The following is a 19,005-nucleotide window of genomic DNA, read 5'->3' as shown; positions in this document are numbered from 1 at the left end:
CGACCAGGGGAGTCTGACTGTCAGAGAGTCCAGCAGATGCAGCTGTAGTTTGGGCAGAAGGAGGAGGAGTCTGTCTTCTGGGGCTCCTGTCTCCTCCGCTGTCAGTCCACTCTGCTGCTGGAGACAGTTTACAGCTCAGGAAACAGCTGCACTAGCCTCTCAAAAGTTTTAAAACAACACATCGGGGAGCTCGTTTGGCTCAGCTGGTAGAACAAGCGCCCCATATACAGAGGTCACAGTCCTCAATGCACTGATCGCAGGATCGACTCCCGGTCTGCTGATCCTTCAGTGCATGTCATCCCCACTCTCTACTCCCCACATTTCCTGTCTCTCCTCAGCTGTCCTTTCAATAAAAGGCAAAAGCCAAAATCCTAATCTAAAAAAAATAAAATAAAACAACATATGAAATTTGTGTCTATACCTGTGCCTGAGTTGGTGTGTGTCGGAGGAATGAAGACCCAGTACCCTCCTCCTGTGGGCGGTTTGTCCCGCTGTCGCCCCCTTTCAGGAGAACTGAAGTAATGCAGCCCCAAACCAGAGTCGTGAGTCCCCTGAGAAACTAAACTTGGAGCCTGACAGAGAGAAAGTTTTCATTTACATGATGCTCTGAATATCGACCAAACATCAGGCAGGCATTAGTTAGACACATGCTGTCATACAAAAGAGGGTAATAGTCTCCAAAACTCCTCTAAAATATCGAGCAGTTTAGAGCTGCCATTTCTCTGTCAGAAATAAGCGTTGAGAAAAAGTCCTAACTGGCTTAGAAAGAAACTGGAAGATGATACCAGATAAAAACAGAGTATGTGAGTACAAAAAAAAAAGCTGAAAAGTCTCACCCTGAGTCCAGGAGGTACGAAGCACCACTGTCCTCCATCTCCAGTCCTGATCCCAGGCCTGGTCCTGTTTCTGGTCCTGGTCCGATCAAGCTTCTGTCTCAGTCTGCGTGTGTGTCTCTGAGCTTTATCCAGCTCGGCCCTCAGCTCCTCCACCGTGTGTGTGTGTTCAGTCTGCAGCGTAGGTGTGTGTTCGCTGCCATCTAGCTCATCCACAGAGCTCTGACAGGGACAAACAGAAGGACAGAAGTTGCAGAGAAGAAGGGTGATCCTGGTTGTTTTTCTAGTTTTGAGATTTGGATACAGTTTCCAACAATAATAATTATATTGTTTTGATAGTCGGACGTACCTGATCAGAGTGTGTGTGCAGCAGCTCCACTGTGTGGTTCAGATCTCTCAGCTGTTCGATGGTCGACTTCAGCTGTTCTGCAGTCAGCTGATCAGAGTCACACATGGACCTGCTAAGCTGCCGTAGTTTCCTGTTCAGGCGGTGGAGGCTCCTCTGGTGCTCATCGCTCTGTGAACGCAGCTGAAACAAACGACACGGCCGTCAGTCCCAGCATGCACTGCTGCTCTGCTGCCCACTATAGCAGTGCTTTTATTTTGAACCTACATTACTGCAAAACATGTTCTGTATTTCACAGAGTAGTTATGGTTTTTAAAGAGAAGCAGAGGGCAAGTAATTAATCAGTTTTTCATGCAGTAAATCCACTGGGTTAATGGGTTTCTTTTTTTCCCTCTGAAGCGTGTGATGTTTTTTAGAGTTCAGTTAACAGAGCAGACACTTCAAAATAGGAACCTGTGTCCTCTGACCTGCTCTAACAGCGTGTCTCTCTCCTGCTGGACGTCCTGAAGTTGCACTCGGTTCTGCTGCAGCTCCGCCTCCTGCACAATATAAACAAATATCAGTTACTTACTCAGTCTAATTTAACAGTAACAACCACTTGTTATCATAGTATTAACAGGTGTTGCAGTTTGGTCTGGTGTTGAGCCGTTCTGTGTCGGAGTGATTAGTGGACAGAAACCTCAGGATGAAGTTCAGTTCTCAACGAATACTCACCAGTTTGTGTTGGATGTGTCTGTTTCTGCTCTGAGACTTCTGCAGTCTGACTCTCACTCTCTCCAGCTCCTCCTTCAGACTCCAGTCAGACTCCTGGTCCTGCTGCACACCGATGATCACCTGGGCTTCCAGCTGGGCTATCCGGTCCTGATCCTGGACTATCTGGGCCTGCAATCTGGCTATCTGTTCCAGGCTGTGGTCACGGTCTGGTTGGAGCTTCTCCCTGCTGGTCCTGCTCTGCTGGATTATCCTGTAGAGCTGCTCCACACTCCTGGAGCAGATGTCCTCAGGACTGACAGGACTGCAGGGGAACAGGACAGTGAACAGACCCAGACACTCTGTTTGAACACAGCAGCTTTTAGAATCTGACATTTCTAAGATTTAAGACCTCGTTTTTTTTTTTTACTGGTTTCATGTCAGAATAAATACCTGAGTCAGAGTGTGGAGGTCTTATCTCCAGTGTGGAGATAAGACGTGGGAAATTTCTTTAACACTCAACCTCAACACCGTCCTGTGGGAGATTATTGTGAAAGACACATGTAGCTTTCTGAAACCTTTAATCTGACGCCTTTAACACTGACCTCTCTCAGTGACTCATATCAATTTGCATTAGAAAACAAAGAGAGCTTGAAACAGCAGTGGTGCAACTGACGAGGTGGCCGAGTGGTTAAGGCGATGGACTGCTAATCCATTGTGCTCTGCACGCGTGGGTTCGAATCCCATCCTCGTCGGAAGGTCTGATTTTCTAATGTAAACAGAGTTCTGGTGTCTCCTGATTAGATTTGGAATCCAGCAGGGGTTATGTATCACATTTCAATGGAAAGGTGAGGTTAGAAAAAGAAGGAGGTTGTTCTGTCCTTCTGTTAACATTTAATGTATTCATCATCTCCTGTTCACAAAGTAAATATAATCACTTAAATCACCTTAGACCCACTGTGAGTGAGACATTTAAAGTTAAAAAAGAGTCCTTCCTGTCAGATCAACGTATGAAGTTATGATTGGAACATTCATCAGTCCGTGTGCTCTCAACAACTAAAGCCATGAGCTTGAGCAGCCAACAGTGATTGTTCAGAATACAGCAGAGACATTTTGAGTGGACTGCTCCTTTAGATTACAGGGGGAATTAGCTCAAATGGTAGAGCGCTCGCTTAGCATGCGAGAGGTAGCGGGATCGATGCCCGCATTCTCCACAACACAGCTTTTCTGTCCCCTCTACTCTCCCAGCATGTGGTCTGCACTGTAAGACTACACATTAACTAACAGTGTTACTTCAAATTGCATCACAAGTCCTGCAAGTACAAGTAGTGTAGAGTAAGTGTTGCCCACTAAAATATAGTGAGTGTTGAGTAACTTTTCATCACTAGAAACATTGTAGTTTTATGTGGGGGCAATCAGGGGCAAAACAGTTTGAGCCTTGAAAAAGATTTTGAGTGGACTGCTCCTTTAAAACACAGGGGAATTAGCTCAAATGGTAGAGCGCTCGCTTAGCATGCGAGAGGTAGCGGGATCGATGCCCGCATTCTCCAAATGTTTTCACCCTCTCTCAGCTCTGTGAGTCACAGTTCGTTGTTTGTTCTCTGTAGCTGAAACTTGTTTGACATCTGGCTCTACATGCGAGCATTGTGCTTATGATCTTGACAAACTAAGCTAAAAACCTCGGAGTCAATCACTCTGTTCCTTTTGCTTCCAAAGGTCACATTTTATCTCTCCCTCTGCTCAGCTTATCACCTCACTGACTGGATTCAAGTCCCAGACTACATAGTAACTGTATTCTGTACGATATGTACTAATCATTATCAACACATGTGCAGCAACAACCCACAATATGAGGTCTCTTTAAAAGTATCGATCAACTTCAACCCCCACCAGGATATGTGACGAGGTGGCCGAGTGGTTAAGGCGATGGACTGCTAATCCATTGTGCTCTGCACGCGTGGGTTCGAATCCCATCCTCGTCGGAGGGTCTGGTTTTGGTGTAAACTGAGCTCAACAGCTTCATTGTGTTATAATCATGAGAAGCTGACATTCAGGCATTAAAAAGGAGGGATAACTTTGAAGAAGAGACTGCATCTAAGTAGACACAGCCATTGGGAGGTCACCTATTTGTTTGTGGAGTAATGTTTTGTAGCTTAAGTTTTGCATTTTGGTCCTTTGGAACTTATGGTAAAAGTAAAGTCTTAGAGTAGGGTTAAATATAATACCTTCATAGAAAAACACGCAAAGCAGAAGACCTTTTCAGCCGTGTGCATGGAGTGTGTGTGAAACATGAGCAGCACACAGCTGCGCCGGTTTAAACCGGTCGTGACTCATCTGTCAGACCAGTCAAACTAACGCCTCCTGAAACAGTGCCACTGCCTTTTTCTCAAAGTCCCGCCTCCTCTTTGTTATGATTGGTTTGTCCAGGCCATGTGGATTAGTGCTTCTTAATAACCCAGGACCCTCTTGTCTGAGTCTGTTGAATCTAACACGATGATGGTTTAGTTGAATAATCTGGCTCTAGTTCAGCTTCACTCAGGAAACAGGAAGGTGAAGAAAACACGTTTCATGAGACCTGTCATCTTTAAAAGTAGCAATTATTACTGCAACACTGGTACCTGTACTTGTCTTCAATTAGCCCCTCTGCTCCACTCTGAACCTCCTGAGGATCCAACAAGGCGGCTGTAATCTGGTCCAAATGAATTCGGGTCTGATCTAGTTGGATTCTGGTGTCTGTATTCTGGGTTCTGGTCTGGTGTAACTGGGCTTTGGTCTGGTCCACCTGAGCCTGAAGTCTCTCTACTGCTTGTTGAAGAGAAGACTTTTCTTCCTGCAAAGAGACAGACAGACAGACTTTAGGTCTGACATACATCTGACCCATCAAATCACTGACTGTTTCTGCGTGTTAAACGTGTTCAGTAGTTATTATAGAGAATATAAAGACCTGCTGGTTGGGTTTTGACAAACATAGCGTGCATGTGTTTGCACTGACCTGCAGTGTGCCTATGGATGACTGTAGCTGAGACTCTCTGACCTCTCTGGTGTGTTTCTCTTTGTTAACAGCTGCCTGCAGAGCATCACGCTGCAACTACAAACACACACACACACACACACACACACACACACACACACACACACACACACACAGAACAGTCATTATGTTTTGCACCACATACGATCTGTTCTCATGTCGTGTTTATTGAAAAGATGTGAGAATGTGTGAGATAAAATGTTACCTGTCCTAGTGTGACCTGTCGGGTTAGCTCCTCCCTCAGCTGCTGGAGCTCCGCCTCCTGCTCCACCTGCTGTCTGCTGCTCTCCACCTGTCTGTCTCTCAGAGTCTGGGCCTCCATCCGCAACAGAGACAGCTCCTCCAGTTGGACGGACATGTCCTGAAGAAAGACAGACAAAGAGATTCATGTGTATTTAAGAGGGAAATATCAAACAGTACTGTTTTCTCTCTGACACACACACACACCTGTCTGAGTGTTCTGGCAGTGTCCTCCAGCTGACTGCAGTGGCTCTGAGTGACCTCCAGGTGTAGCTGTAGACTCTGGTTTTCAGTCTGCAGACTTTGAACCTGCTGCTGAGCATGACGAGCCTAAAAAACAAATACAGGTAACAGAGAACCCACACACTGGCGCTGTGTCCCAGTCCCAAGGAGGCGGTCCACAGATGATGCTCCATTTATAGCCTGCGTAGACCGTGACAGCCGAACTGAAGTTAACCTATGTGGGCCGCGGTCGCGATGGGCCGCGAAGGATGCACCCAATGGATCCTTCACGGCCGGGGAAATGGAAAATGCGTTTGTCGGCCGCATTTGAAGGAGCCTTAGAATTGGGACAGCCTTCAACGCGCTTGGAAGGCTGCAGCCCCTGGATTTGGACACAGCTGCTGTGTTTACAGACCCCTCATCCCCAGTTTCACCCAACAGCCAACAACAACCTCTGGTGCTATAAAATGAAACCAATATGGAAGTGCCAAGTTAGTAGCTAGTGGCCACTTTGAAGGGCTCCAGTATTAAAATGTCCATCTTTACATCAGACTTAAACATGTTTTCATCTTTGTACAAAAAACAGTCGTGGCCTCTATAGATCATATAATACAGGTGGTTGCCTGTTTAAAGTATTTTATGGCTGAAAGTTATGCTGACTAAGGGCGTGGCCACTTTGAGTGACAGTTGGGTGCTTGAGATCTCAGACATGTTTGTAGTATGTGTGCCTTTCAGACAATTAAAAAAAAAATGGTAACAGCCAAAATGATAAACAAAACAGCCCGTTTTGAAGCCTCATAAACCAATGGTGTCAAAGGGGACTTTGTACCCTTTTCTATAAGTAACTAAGCATTGCAAACATCTTTGATACGTATCCTATATTCCACGGTAACTGATGAAGTAGACATGGTTTTATTAGGACCTAAAATGGTCACTTGAGACATGTGGTGATGCCTTCTAATGCCAGGTCAGAAGTGCCATACCTAAAGCTGTACACACCAGTCGCATGTTAATGTAAACAGGACTTAAGGGTCTACCTGTTCTCTTAGACTCCTGAGATACTCCTGTAGCCCAGAAATGATTCCCTCCAGGTCCCTTTGGAGAGCTTCGTTAGCCAAAATCTGACCTGGAGCAGGAGGAGGAGGAAAGAACACACATGTTCATATCTGTATTAAAAAAACTCTTTACAGCCAATCAAATGGCTCCAGTTTGAGAGAGACTCTGTGATTGGTCAGTGGTCTCCTCACCATCTGTCAGTTGTTGCTCCAGCTCTTTGATCTCCTGCGTCTCCATGGCTATGCGTGACAGCATGGCGTCGAGGCGACCCTCCAGCTCGCTCTGCTTCCCACTCATCATTACCAACAGCTTTTTTAAACTGGATAACCTGGCCGTCACATGGGCCTGAGAGAGAGACGTCAGCCGGTCAGAACAGGCTCAATGGAAACAGTGTTTTAAGTGGTTACTTATTGTTTTAATATTTTACAAGTTTAGGTTTCCTAAAAAATGGCTAAATGGCAAATAGTCAAAACGAACATTTTAGAAAAACACAAAATTTCACAAAAAAACAACAGCAATGTTGTGTTTTCTAAAATACTGTTGTTTCGTGGATGAATTCTGTTCTATGGTCTTTTGCAAAATGTGGTTGTTTCTAAAATGTGAATTAGTTCTCTAAAATGTTGTGTTTTTTTAAATCTCATTGTGTTTCAGTAAAGTTTGTGAGATGTGTTGTGAAATGTAACAGTTTGTTACATAAAATGTATCAAATTCAATGTTTTTGAAATGTCATGTTTTGTGAAATGTGTTTTATGTGAAATGTGTTTTTTGAAAGCTGGTATCTAAAATTGTGTTTGTGCTTTGAATTGTGGCAGTCACCCATTTTCTGGTGCTTGCCATTGTTCCCATTTTCCCACTTAATTTTGGCTGAGTTACTAAGTTGATTAGAGGGTGATTCAGTTCACCACAGGGTGTGGGGGGGCCGGCTCCTAATAATTCACTGAGAGCAGCTTGGTGCATTCTCATCATGGCCAATCAAGGTGTGACGACGCCTTTCTTTAGGTTTTAAAAGAGGAGGAATTGCTCTCCCTGATGTCTTTCTGATCCTTCCTTGACTTGCTCAAACAGCTTAAGTATCAGCTAAGCATGAAACTCTGGTTGGTTAGGCCCTTATGAGAATATTTTGCAAGAATATTAAAATATAAAAGAAAGCAAACAATAGGCTATTCTTCCAACTAGGTCACCTGCATCAGGGCGAATAAGTGCCATTTGTGCAAGAATCTTGCATTCCAATTGATAGCCTAGCGCCTGCAGGCTTTATTTATTCTGTCCACGTTTCTTTTTATTTGTTTGATTTGGGGAAAACTGTAAGAGGCCAAAGCAACATTTAAATAAAAGGCCAAAGAAACAATATTTCGGTTCCCTTTATTATTGAAGAGGCATTTGTTTTTTGGGAAAAAGGCATTCTTTTATTGTATTTTTATGTGGTTGGGAACCTGTCCTCTGGCCTCGTCCTGTACCAGTACCGCCACAGAATGAATTGAGTGTTTGTAAAAAGTTATGTTTTCTGAAATGTTGTTTTTTTGTGCAAAATGTGGTTTTGTTTCTGAGATGTCAGTGTTTTCTAAATGTTGTGTTTTTTGACAAGTCAGTCATTTTAGCAGCTACTCAATGGCGCCCCCTATAAAATTCCAAAGTCAACCCGCCACCTTTAAGTTGACATTGATGTACGTATGTCATTAGATTGGCAGAGGCAACCATTCCAAGCCAGTTTTGAATTTGACTTTGTAACAAAATCCCCCAGGAAAAGCACCCATAGGAATTTGGTAGGAGCCATTTAAAACTATTGTAATGCTGAGCTAAGACACTTTTAAGTTTTAATGCTAGGGCCTTGATTGGGCTTGGCAGGTAATTCTGTTGTAACTTTAACTTTACATCGTCCAATCATCCCCCTACTCACAGGTCTGGTATGAATTCCAGCATGTTCACATCTACGTGCCGATATTTAGTTAAAGTCATAGAGGTAAGAGGCAGGTAGCCTTGTGTGACAAACATTTGATTTACATGAAATTTACACTGTGGTCTACACTTATATGAAGCAACATAATGCATGCACAAACACCTCGTACCATCCACCTCAAACTTGGTGAGCAAGTTGGAAAACCCTTCAGACTAAAAGTTGTTTAAATCTTTGAGCTCAGATCAATATGACAAAAATAAACCCAGTTTCCACATGAAAATAAATGTAGAACAAAACATGAAGCAGAAGTTCTCTCCCAGCTTCAGGTATGGAAATCTTAATATAGACACAAGAAGGTGGAGGGGTTGGACAGAGGGTAGGCGGGGGAGGGAAAGCCAATGGAGGGTCAACAGAAGGGGAGGGGGTAGCGGACTTTCAAGGCGACTTGAGAACAGACAGAAGAAGAACATGAGGGAGGGGGAATTAGCTCAAATGGTAGAGCGCTCGCTTAGCATGCGAGAGGTAGCGGGATCGATGCCCGCATTCTCCACAACAGTTTTAGTCTTGTGTCAACTGTCTGGTGTGAGAGCAGAGACTCAGACATGCAGTCTTTGCTCTGCCTGAAGAGTTCAAACAAGGAGCTCAAGAGTGGATAAGATACATTTGTGTGAGCACTCTATGACTTCAGAAGCACTGGCAGTCTCTTCATAATACGGACATTTGATTGACTTTTATTATAAACCGCAAACCACAACATTTATTCCAATACGTGTGGAGAAACCTGATTTCTGTGCAATGTTAACGGTTATTCAGGTTTCTACTGTGGTTTGTACATGTGAGCATGTGCAGGACTGAGGCTTTAGACAGGCAATGAACCACTGTGAAAATAGTGCAGAGAAAAAGTCACTTTTCAAATTCAAAAGGCTCCTTGTATTCAAAATAAATCTGCTCAGGCTCAGGAGGAACACCGACACCTAGAAACATTTAGACTGCATGTTTAATTTGTACTTCCTCAAAGACTCAGTGTTTTAGTGCACGTTTCAATCTGTAGTAAAGTGACACTGAACCCTATCATGTGTCATGGATGATTCAAAACAAACCCCTGCATGTTTTCTCAAGCAGAGGGTTAGGTATTGTGGAGAATGCGGGCATCGATCCCGCTACCTCTCGCATGCTAAGCGAGCGCTCTACCATTTGAGCTAATTCCCCTGAAAATCAAAGGAATATTCCACTCAAAATGTGGAGTGGAGTTTAAGTCTGTTTTAGCTTTGTTTTGGTTTTACAAATGAAACGCATTTAACCACATTGAAACTGAAACTGTGTTGTATGCGTATATTTAGCTTACTACTTGTGCTATTCTTGTTTACAAGGCACAGAGAATTACTGCCAAACTCTGCATCGTAACAGCCCTTTCAGATCCTCATCTGAACACTGCAACTAGTCCAAAGACTGCACGTTGGGATCTCTGCTCTCATGTGGTAGAGTATGAAGGACAAAAAATGACATAAGCATAAATAAATAAATAAATAAGTAAATAGATAGATAAATGAATAAATGTAAAAATAATTAGATTAATACTTAAACCAAAGCCAAAATAAATACATTTTGGTCATGAAATAGGCTATTTATATATTTTTATATTTATTTATTTATTTATTTCTACATTTATTTATTTATTTACTTCTACATTTATTTATTTATTTCTACATTTCCATATTTATTTATTTACTTATTTCTACATTTCCGCATTTATTTATGTATTTATTATTTCTACATTTATGAATTTCTATATTTCCACATCATTTATTTCTGTGTCCCTGTCCGACGAGGAAAAGGAAATATGTAAATTGAGTGGGTGGTCCTTAGTCACTCTGAATTGGGATTGGTTATATCGGTGTGATTGGATCTACTACTACTGCCTTGACTTGAACTTTGCCTTAATACCTTGAGCCCGCTGCGCCACAAGCCGCTTAGCTAACCAAAAGTTGTCGAGCTTGTTTCACGTAGTCATGGAAACCTTTACTCGAGCCATTGCCAATGATCTAAGATCTTTGGCGAATGATTTTGAGAACAACGCACCCAATGACTACCTTCAGTTTCGTCTGGAAAGATTATTGGAGGATTTAGTTCAGCTCAACGCTGACATGGATTATGAGGTTGACTTAGTAGTGCTAGATAGCCTTCAAGAAGTCGCCCACCAGCTTCACGTCCTGTCGGAGACGGAGGAAGCGACGATAGGACGTCCATCGTACCTTCTACCTCCAGATATAATTAAAGTTCACCTCCTTATGGGGCACACGGCTGGAGACATTGCGCGGTTGTTCGGAGTGTGCGAGAGAACAATTCGTCGGAGGATGGGGCAGTATGGGATAAGGTAATAATCATAATTCTGCCTAGTCCTTTAGTCTTAAGCAGGCTGCAGGAGTTTGAAGTCACCTTTAGAGATATGCATGTGGCGCAGGGATAGGGACAAAATTAAGACTATTGAGAGGCTGAGGGAGGCTATATCCTTGCCGAAGCCAGCTACTGATCTGTTCAATGATAAGCCAAGCGCTGGTAACTGAGAGCCCGGCGGTTGTAGATGAGCAGCCGCCTATTCATTCGACCAGGGTCATGCTTCTAACAGTACAACCCTTTGGATCGGCTGTCAAGGCTGGTTATTAGCTTCCGAGGCTGTCGACTAGCACGCCGAAGCTAGCTACATTAGCCATTGATTTCGATGGTCATTTTCTTCTGTTGTATTTTAGTGGCGTCCTCCACCAAATGGAGGGGTGCGGTGGGGGTGTTGTGGTAATTTTTGGACTTTTCGACCACAGTGTCTGCTGTCGCCTGCTGACTGTGACAGCAACAGAGATGGTAAAGATGTTAGACAGCTGCCTCCATTTATCAGGCAAAAATGTCAGCTATCTCTGGTTTCAATTTTAATTGCAGCTAAGCTAATGAAAAAACAACTGGCCTGTTGTGATCACTGTGTTTTGTTTGTACTGTTGTCGTATTTGTGTAATGTTAACCATATGGTTTTCTTTATGATCAGAGTCCACGATCTATTAACGCCATTGGAGGACAAGGATCTGGATGAAACTGTCACCCAAATTCTTCAGCACCATCCCAACTGTGGGTACAAAATGATGGCTGGGCACCTGCATGCAAAAGGCATTCGCATACAGAGTAAGTGATTGGAGTCATACCCATTCATCTGATTGGGAAGGTCAGAGAGAGAGAGTCAGAGAGAGTGAGAGAGAGAGAGAGAAACAGCTGACCCATGCATGTAGTTTAGACTCTAGTTGGAAGTACTACAGGAGAAAACTTTAGGATTATTGTGCATCAAAAATTACCTGTGTGCTTGATGAAAGGTTTCTGTACTGATTTCATTAACCTGACCATAGACCATAACCTATATGGATTTCATAGACTAAAACATACAAAAACTTTGTGGAATAAAACTAGACTACAACTAACGATAATTCAAATGAATAAAATGTGACTCACTAAACTAATATGCATTTTAGTCAAAAGACTAAGACATAAATTAAATTAAAATTGGTTGCCAAAATGAACACTGCTTAGAATGTGGGGAGAAAAGATGCTTCATTTACTGCCAGGCTACATTTTAGGAGAGGGTCAACTTGTTTTTGAGTAAACCTAATTTTGTGTCCCTTTTTGCATATTATAGGACAGCGTGTGCAGGAATCAATGCGTCGCATGGATCCCCATGGAGTTTTGATGCGCACCCTCCAGCTTAACCCTCGAAGGCGCAGGAGGTACTCTGTACCAGCGCCTAACAGTTTGTGGCACATTGATGGCAATCATAAATTGATAAGGTAGGCTATCTGAAGAATAGTAACAACTTCAACGAGTTTTACAAAATATCATAGAAACCTCAGCACAGTAAATAATATGTTGAAAACGAGATAGATAGCTAACTACTTTAATTCAAAACACTTTACAGAACCATACATTGAATCCAGTTTGAATCCTGGAAATGTCTTGATGGAAAAGGGGTAAGAGATCCATGGTACATGTAGTGGTTGCTCTTAATATATGTCCATACATAAATATTTCAGATGGCGTTTCGTTGTGCATGGTGGTGTTGACGGTTTTAGTCGTCTCATTGTGTACCTGCATGCCGCCACCAACAACCGTGCAGCAACAGTCTTGAGAAGCTTTCTAGAAGCTGTGGATGTCTACGGTGTGCCATCTCGTGTGAGGTCAGATAAAGGAGGGGAAAATGTTGCTGTTGCACGCTACATGGTGACTAACAGAGGACTTAACAGGAGTTCCCATATTGCTGGCAGGAGTGTCCATAATCAAAGGTAACATTTGTAACCCAGATGCCTCCTTTTCTTTTGTACTCAAAATGCATTTTTAAACAGATCTGTGGATTATGTCCATCATTGGTTACTGTTAGGTTGTTTTCACACCAGTAATTTGGAATGACGTAATGATAAACAGTCTTACTTTTTTCAATCAGAATAGAGAGACTCTGGAGAGACGTTTACGTGGGAGTGCTTGATCTGTTCTACACAATCTTCACAAACCTTGAGAGAGAGGGCTTTCTCAATCCTGACAGCGAAGTTCACCTGTATGCTCTACACTGGTGCTTTCTGCCTCACATCCAGAAACACCTTGAGGTTTTCCAGCATGGCTGGAACTGCCACCGGCTGAGCACTGAGGGAAATCGGTCCCCACTTCAACTGTGGACTCGCCATGAGCGTGAGGCACCGCAAGACCCCATGCAGGTTTGAATTTTTTTGTATGACTGTCCTACATAATAGTCAACATCCTAACCACCTTATCTAATATTATACAAGTGTTTCAATTGTTAATGCAGGGACAGACCACTCCAAAGTTCTGTTCTGCACGGCTGCATCTGTAGAATAATGTTTACATAAGTCTCATTTGTTAAATAATATTTCAAAGTGTTTTAATTCACTTTTTTACATTCTTTTAGTAAATGTCAGGTTGCACAACCAACTATATTTATTATTTCCTAGTATTTATTCGACCTAAAATCTTTAGTAAGTAACCCCGAGTTTCTACGGTGGCTAACACATTATTTTGTGGTTATGTTTTGTATTTACATTTCAAAATTAATTTTTAAAATAGGTTTATTTGAAATGTTTTGAACATAAGATGAAGTGTTTTGAAGTTATCGATAAAGTACCATTTTAAATAGTTTAAATAGAGGTTTGAGATTGCAAAACATAAAAGAAAACATATTATTTCAATACACTGAAAATATACTCAGAAAATAGGTTTTAGAGAATAAAGTGATGCACGTCATGAATCGAATATTGTAAGAGGAAATAAGGCACTCAGCCACACTTATGTCAATGACCAAACTACTAAAGTAGTTTGATATCCAGTAACTAAATGGAGCTTTAAAATTGTTGCTACAATGTTGAATTGAGAATTTGATACGTTCAACCAGTTATTTTAAAACTAGGTTTTATTAAGTTACCAGTTACACAGTTTGAGGACGGCTTTCATGTCTTTAGATAATGAATACAATCACTGATTCTGGTAGAACAGACCCTGTAACTGTATCTCCTGTAATTACAGGTTGACATAGAGTATGGAGTTGACTGGCCTGGACCATGTGGTCATCGACATCCAGATGTTGTTGTCCCTGAAGTTGAACTGCAGCGCTCGCTGACTGAGCAGGAAGTAGAAAGTCTACCAGAGCCTGACGGTCCTCTGTCCAATGTGTTGGATGTCTACATACAAACTGTGAGCCTGTTGTCAGAAATGCTCCAGTAAATTCCAAATTCACAAGGTTCAAGCTAAATGGAGAAGCAAGGGGTAGTGAGTTTGCTATACATTTAACGATTATAAATGAGATTTGTATTTTTTGTACTTGTATAACAAACATAATGAAATTTACATTTGACAAATGGTAAGGGCAGGACATCAAGTGTTTTTATGTATTTTATTATCAACAGTCTTCATATAAAATACCTTCTGTAATGTACAACATGCTCACGAACATCTAGAAGGTTAAAACATGTTTAATTCTTATGGTTATCTAACATTCATAAACCACAATAACTGTCCTGTTGTAAAGATTTCTTGTTCTAAAACATTTAGCTGAAATGTAAATAAAGAGACATTCTGCGAATCAGGCAGCACAACAATCTGCTTTTCTACCCTCTTTCAGAAGAAGATAAAAGAACAAGAACTCAGGGTGTCTCACTTTAAACAATGGACTCTTTTTCAATGGAGTTCTTTTGAATTCAAAGTCAATGCAGGAAAAGTACAGGTGTACATGATAATGCTGACATTGGCTGCATTTCATCAGTTGTCCCAATAAGAAATAACAGTGACCCAGCAGGCGCAGTACCCGAGTGCTGAACTATTGTCTAAATGGAATGCATCCATTATTAATGTTATTAATTACACTTGGGTTTTTCCTTTTTTGACAAGGGTTGCACACTGACAGAACTATGTGCTACTTTTGGTCTCACTCAAATGATTTTTAACTGAACTAGTTGCATTTTTTCCCCAGGAACGATAACAGTTTTTAAATAGCCAAAGGCAAAACATTTTCTACAGTTATGGTATGCTGAACTGGGGGACAGTAACACATGCACACTCCTTAGACCAATCCAAAACCAGTATCAACACTCCAGATAGCAGCAAGGATGTCTCTTTCGAAGATATTATAGTCTTTGCAATGTGCTGGGAGTTTAAGGAGATGAAAGCAGGTGGATGACCCAGGGAAGCTGCTCTCCACCACTTCAACATCCAACTGTCTGGGAAGTACATCCCAGCCCACCCAAAACCGCACAAGTTTCCCAAGTAGGTTTGGTGAGGCTACCACAGGAGAGAAGAAAGTACATGTTTATGTTATTAATTTGTAAAATCAGTACAATATAAAACAGACCTCCAGTTAAACAACCTGGGAGGACTCTTACATTAATTACACATCTACTTACCATTCTCAATGAACGTGCGAAGGTATCCTGTGATCCTACATGCATCTTCCAAAGATACATCACTCTCTTCCTCTTGGTCCTGTGAAGGCCAGTTTATCTTTTCCAAGACCATCTGACAAAATAATTTTTAATCATTTATCACCTGCTTTTTCAAACAGCCAAGAAAGTACAATAAAAATGCCATACAGATAAATATAAGACATAGTTGACACACTGATAAAAGCTTATAATAAATATAAATTATTATAAGGATTTTGGATTAATTTCCCTTCAGGTCTCTCCCAAGTATAGGGTTGCAACTAACAATAAGTTTCATTAAACAATAATCTAATAAATATTTTTAAAGCTCTAATCTTAATTTGTCTATGAAATGTCAGAAACAATTTTAAAAGTTACAGTTAAAGTATAGTCGAAATTGAAGTCTTTAAAAATCTTTTTTAGTTGAACTAACAATCTATCATATTTTTAAAAGCTGAGATATACTGCATTTTTCGTCTTTAAAAAAATTGAAGAATGATTTTATTTATTTATGAATGATTTTATGATCAGCAAAATAGTCATGATTATTTTTCAGTCAAGCAACTTATATAATTAACTGAAATGTACTGAAACCAGTGGCTTCCTGAAAGTAGAAAATAAGACCAACTTCCTGGGGCTAGTTGGAGTGTTTTTGACTTTGAGCATTTACCTGTGGTGTGCACTGCATATCAGATGTCCCTGGAAAGAGAAGGGGAATTGTGTCTTTCCTCTCTGTTAGCAAAGGCCAAATCAGTGTCTCCTTTAACCCCCGTCGTAACTGTTTGACTTGTCTGGAAGTCCTTCGAAGGACCTGTAAAACATATGCATCACAACAGAAAAGCCAAGCAGCCTTACTTCTGTTCAACTCGAAGCTCTTATGACAAACCCATCAATGTTTATTTGTGTATCTCACAGGGGGAAAAAAGCCAAATTGCCGAAATGTGGAAAATTCAGTCAAAACTCCATCTCTGTCCAGTGGGATTTCAATGATCTGTTTAGTACAGTATACTCACAGCATGGATGAGGAGTTTGTCCAGCAGCCATCTCCTGTTCTCAGATGTGACTAGAGGCAAATCCCAGGACATTGCCAGCTCATTGATGGTGTCCTTTACATCAGCTGATAATTCTGCTGTACCATCCAGCTTATAATGAAAATTAGAAATTATAATTGATATCTCAAGAACACTTTGTTTTCAAACATTAATATATGAAAAGGTTATTTTTATTTCTAAATTGAAGTTATTAATGAATTGAGTCAGAAAACATTTGTTTCAAATCACATGAAAAATGTAATTATCAGTTTTTGTATTACTCAAGCAAAAACAAAGCCATCTGTACAGAAGCGTAATGCATCCACTTGAGAAAAAAATATTTGTTACGTTTTTCTGATTAAGGAGATGTGTTATTTTCATGAAAATACTTAAATCTATAAAACAATCTCTTCAGAAATCTTGCGAATTTAGAAAAACTAATATTTTTTTCTCAAGTGAATGCATTATGCTTCAGTACAAATGGTTTCTCTTATAATAAGTAATTTGTTAAAATCATGTTTGCTCAAATAACATTTTACAAAATGGCATCTGTCACTATAACTGAGTGATTTATTCAAGCACTCCCAGGTGGTGCAAAGTAGAACATGATTTGATTGCTGAATTATCTATGTTGATCTGCTGAATAAATAGTATTGAAATAGTATTAGTCTAAAAATACTCAGTGACAATTTTGTTCCAATGTCATACTGTTTACTGTTTTACCCCTACTTATTCTTGGTAAAATGTTTTTGAAAAAAGTTATCATACCATCTTGATTGTCTCACGGATATCAAGGTCAGCACAGTCCTTTATATCTATGGTGGCTTCTTCTGGGGATCCACCAAAGAGCACATGCAGGATTGCTGGGCTCAGTCCCCCAAGGCTTGGCCCACCATGTAGAAATGAATGACCAATCATTCGGCCAGCAACAACAAAGAAGTCGCTCTCCAGAAGGAAATGGGAAGTGGAGGGAATCAAATGATCTTTCTCACCCTCAAACAGAAGTGTTCCCCCTGGCGCTTAAAATAAAAGAAAACAGTCAAACCATATATAAGGTAATGTAAAGGAAATAGATATTCTGCTGTCATACAGCATTTGTAAAGTTCATTCCATCAATTAGCAGATATAGAAACAGATATATTCACAAACATGCACATGCAGCAATCAGGCAGGATTATTGTACTTGTCTGGGGACAGATTTTTTTTCAGAGTGGGACTGGCAGAGACCAAACAAAGAACCCCATTGCTGATAAACAAGCTCAGTCACAATGCATCACAAAACATCAGTGAAATAAATAGAATTAAAAATAATATTTTTTACTTACTAAATTTGATGTCAAAACCATACTGAAGTTTGGACATGGTTGTTGCAAAGAAATGGCGAGTCACACCATCACCAGTTGCTGGATCTCCTAAAGAAGAAGACACACATTGCATAAATCAGTAGAAAAAAACATAGTAAGGAAAATATCGTTTGCTGTTTAGAAATCGTATGTGATAATTTGGGATGGCAACTACAGATCTAAATACCTCTACTGCTCCATAACTTACAGAAAATTCCAAATAATCATTCTCTACCCATTTATGACTGCTTTAACTGAGCCTGCACTTTGCTATCTAATATCTGTCATTTAATGTGTTTGTCCACCTCTGTTACTTTCCTTGTGATTAGATGTAACATTACATTTCTATTCCCTGTAGAAGTATAGGTTAAATTAATAAACATAAATTGGTTAACATTTTTTATCTTTAGTTTTTTTTGTTTGTATTAGTGTGTAAGACATTTACCCTTCAGTGTGCATGCCAAAGGGGAAGCCCACTCAACATGAGCCATTTTATAAAAAGCAAGGATTGCCCTTTCCCTGTCTTCTGCACTGTCTCCAAGATCCATGACCAGACTTAGTGGTTTTCCAGTCGCATACTGATTTGAAATCTCTTCTTTGAACTTATTTGCTGCTTCGGCAGGATCTGGCTCAATTTTCCAATCTATAACAGTAAAAAAAAAAAGGAAATACAAAAAAATATGATTTAATCTATATATTATATATATCCATATATAATATATACAGTAATGTGCAGATTTCATGTAACACACCAGAAAAGCCTCTCTCCTCAAAGGGATCTAAATCAATAATCTGAGCTGTAGGCATATTTCCTTGATGGGGCACTGAGTTGTCCATGTTGCTGGCCCTTGCTGTTTGACTCTCCTGCTGTCTTGTCAACGAGCTCACAAATCTACCTTCACGTTGGGGAGTGCGTGGACTCTCTGTGGCAACCTCCATTTGCCCCTCAACACTGCTCTGTAATTGTCTTAGATATAAAGAGGTGATTTTTGTTAGTGTTTTGATCACATTGCAAGATACAATTCCAAAAGAACAGCAATGTAGTAACAAGAGTTGAAAATAAATTTAAATTCAACAGTTAGTTACAGTTCTTAGAAAATATCCAGGACATGCAGAAATCCCCATTTTGCCTTTTACAAAGTGACTTTTTTTAAATAAAAAGAGGACTATTTGGGCCCATACTTTCAATCAAAAGATGCTGTATGTCACAATGTTTGCACTCTTTGTTTTTGAATACATTTCGCACTGCAAGGTACACATACACACAGTCACTATCAAGACACTCTACAACTGCTGGCTGGAGGTGCCCTGCTGTATGCCCCCTTTCTTGATATATGACTATACATGCTGACAAATATGATAC

The 19,005-nt window shown here is 40.7% G+C and overlaps 1 long non-coding RNA gene and 6 other non-coding genes across 7 annotated transcripts; 5 read left to right on the top strand and 2 right to left on the bottom strand.

Annotated features, from left to right (window-relative positions):
* Window positions 1-3: 3 nt before the first annotated feature.
* On the bottom strand, window positions 4-1,270 carry LOC138610452 (uncharacterized). Its single transcript, XR_011309566.1, has 4 exons — window positions 1,183-1,270; window positions 837-1,055; window positions 422-572; window positions 4-114 (listed from the first exon to the last, which is right to left on the bottom strand). It is a non-coding gene; the product is annotated as an uncharacterized lncRNA (long non-coding RNA).
* A 1,272-nt stretch (window positions 1,271-2,542) lies between these two features.
* trnas-gcu (transfer RNA serine (anticodon GCU)) lies at window positions 2,543-2,624 on the top strand. The gene has a single exon. It is a non-coding gene; the product is annotated as a tRNA-Ser (tRNA).
* Window positions 2,625-3,010: 386 nt separating this feature from the next.
* trnaa-agc (transfer RNA alanine (anticodon AGC)) lies at window positions 3,011-3,083 on the top strand. Its single transcript has one exon. It is a non-coding gene; the product is annotated as a tRNA-Ala (tRNA).
* A 263-nt stretch (window positions 3,084-3,346) lies between these two features.
* trnaa-agc (transfer RNA alanine (anticodon AGC)) lies at window positions 3,347-3,419 on the top strand. Its single transcript has one exon. It is a non-coding gene; the product is annotated as a tRNA-Ala (tRNA).
* A 350-nt stretch (window positions 3,420-3,769) lies between these two features.
* On the top strand, window positions 3,770-3,851 carry trnas-gcu (transfer RNA serine (anticodon GCU)). The gene has a single exon. It is a non-coding gene; the product is annotated as a tRNA-Ser (tRNA).
* A 4,941-nt stretch (window positions 3,852-8,792) lies between these two features.
* On the top strand, window positions 8,793-8,865 carry trnaa-agc (transfer RNA alanine (anticodon AGC)). The gene has a single exon. It is a non-coding gene; the product is annotated as a tRNA-Ala (tRNA).
* A 586-nt stretch (window positions 8,866-9,451) lies between these two features.
* On the bottom strand, window positions 9,452-9,524 carry trnaa-agc (transfer RNA alanine (anticodon AGC)). Its single transcript has one exon. It is a non-coding gene; the product is annotated as a tRNA-Ala (tRNA).
* Window positions 9,525-19,005: the final 9,481 nt, after the last annotated feature.

Source organism: Semicossyphus pulcher, unplaced genomic scaffold, assembly GCF_022749685.1.
Source record: "Semicossyphus pulcher isolate SPU_LCO1_2020_fin unplaced genomic scaffold, fSemPul1.0.p SCAF_6, whole genome shotgun sequence".
Taxonomy (NCBI): domain Eukaryota; kingdom Metazoa; phylum Chordata; class Actinopteri; order Labriformes; family Labridae; genus Semicossyphus; species Semicossyphus pulcher.
Note: the sequence above shows the minus strand (reverse complement) of the source record. Positions and strands in the feature narration are given on the sequence as shown.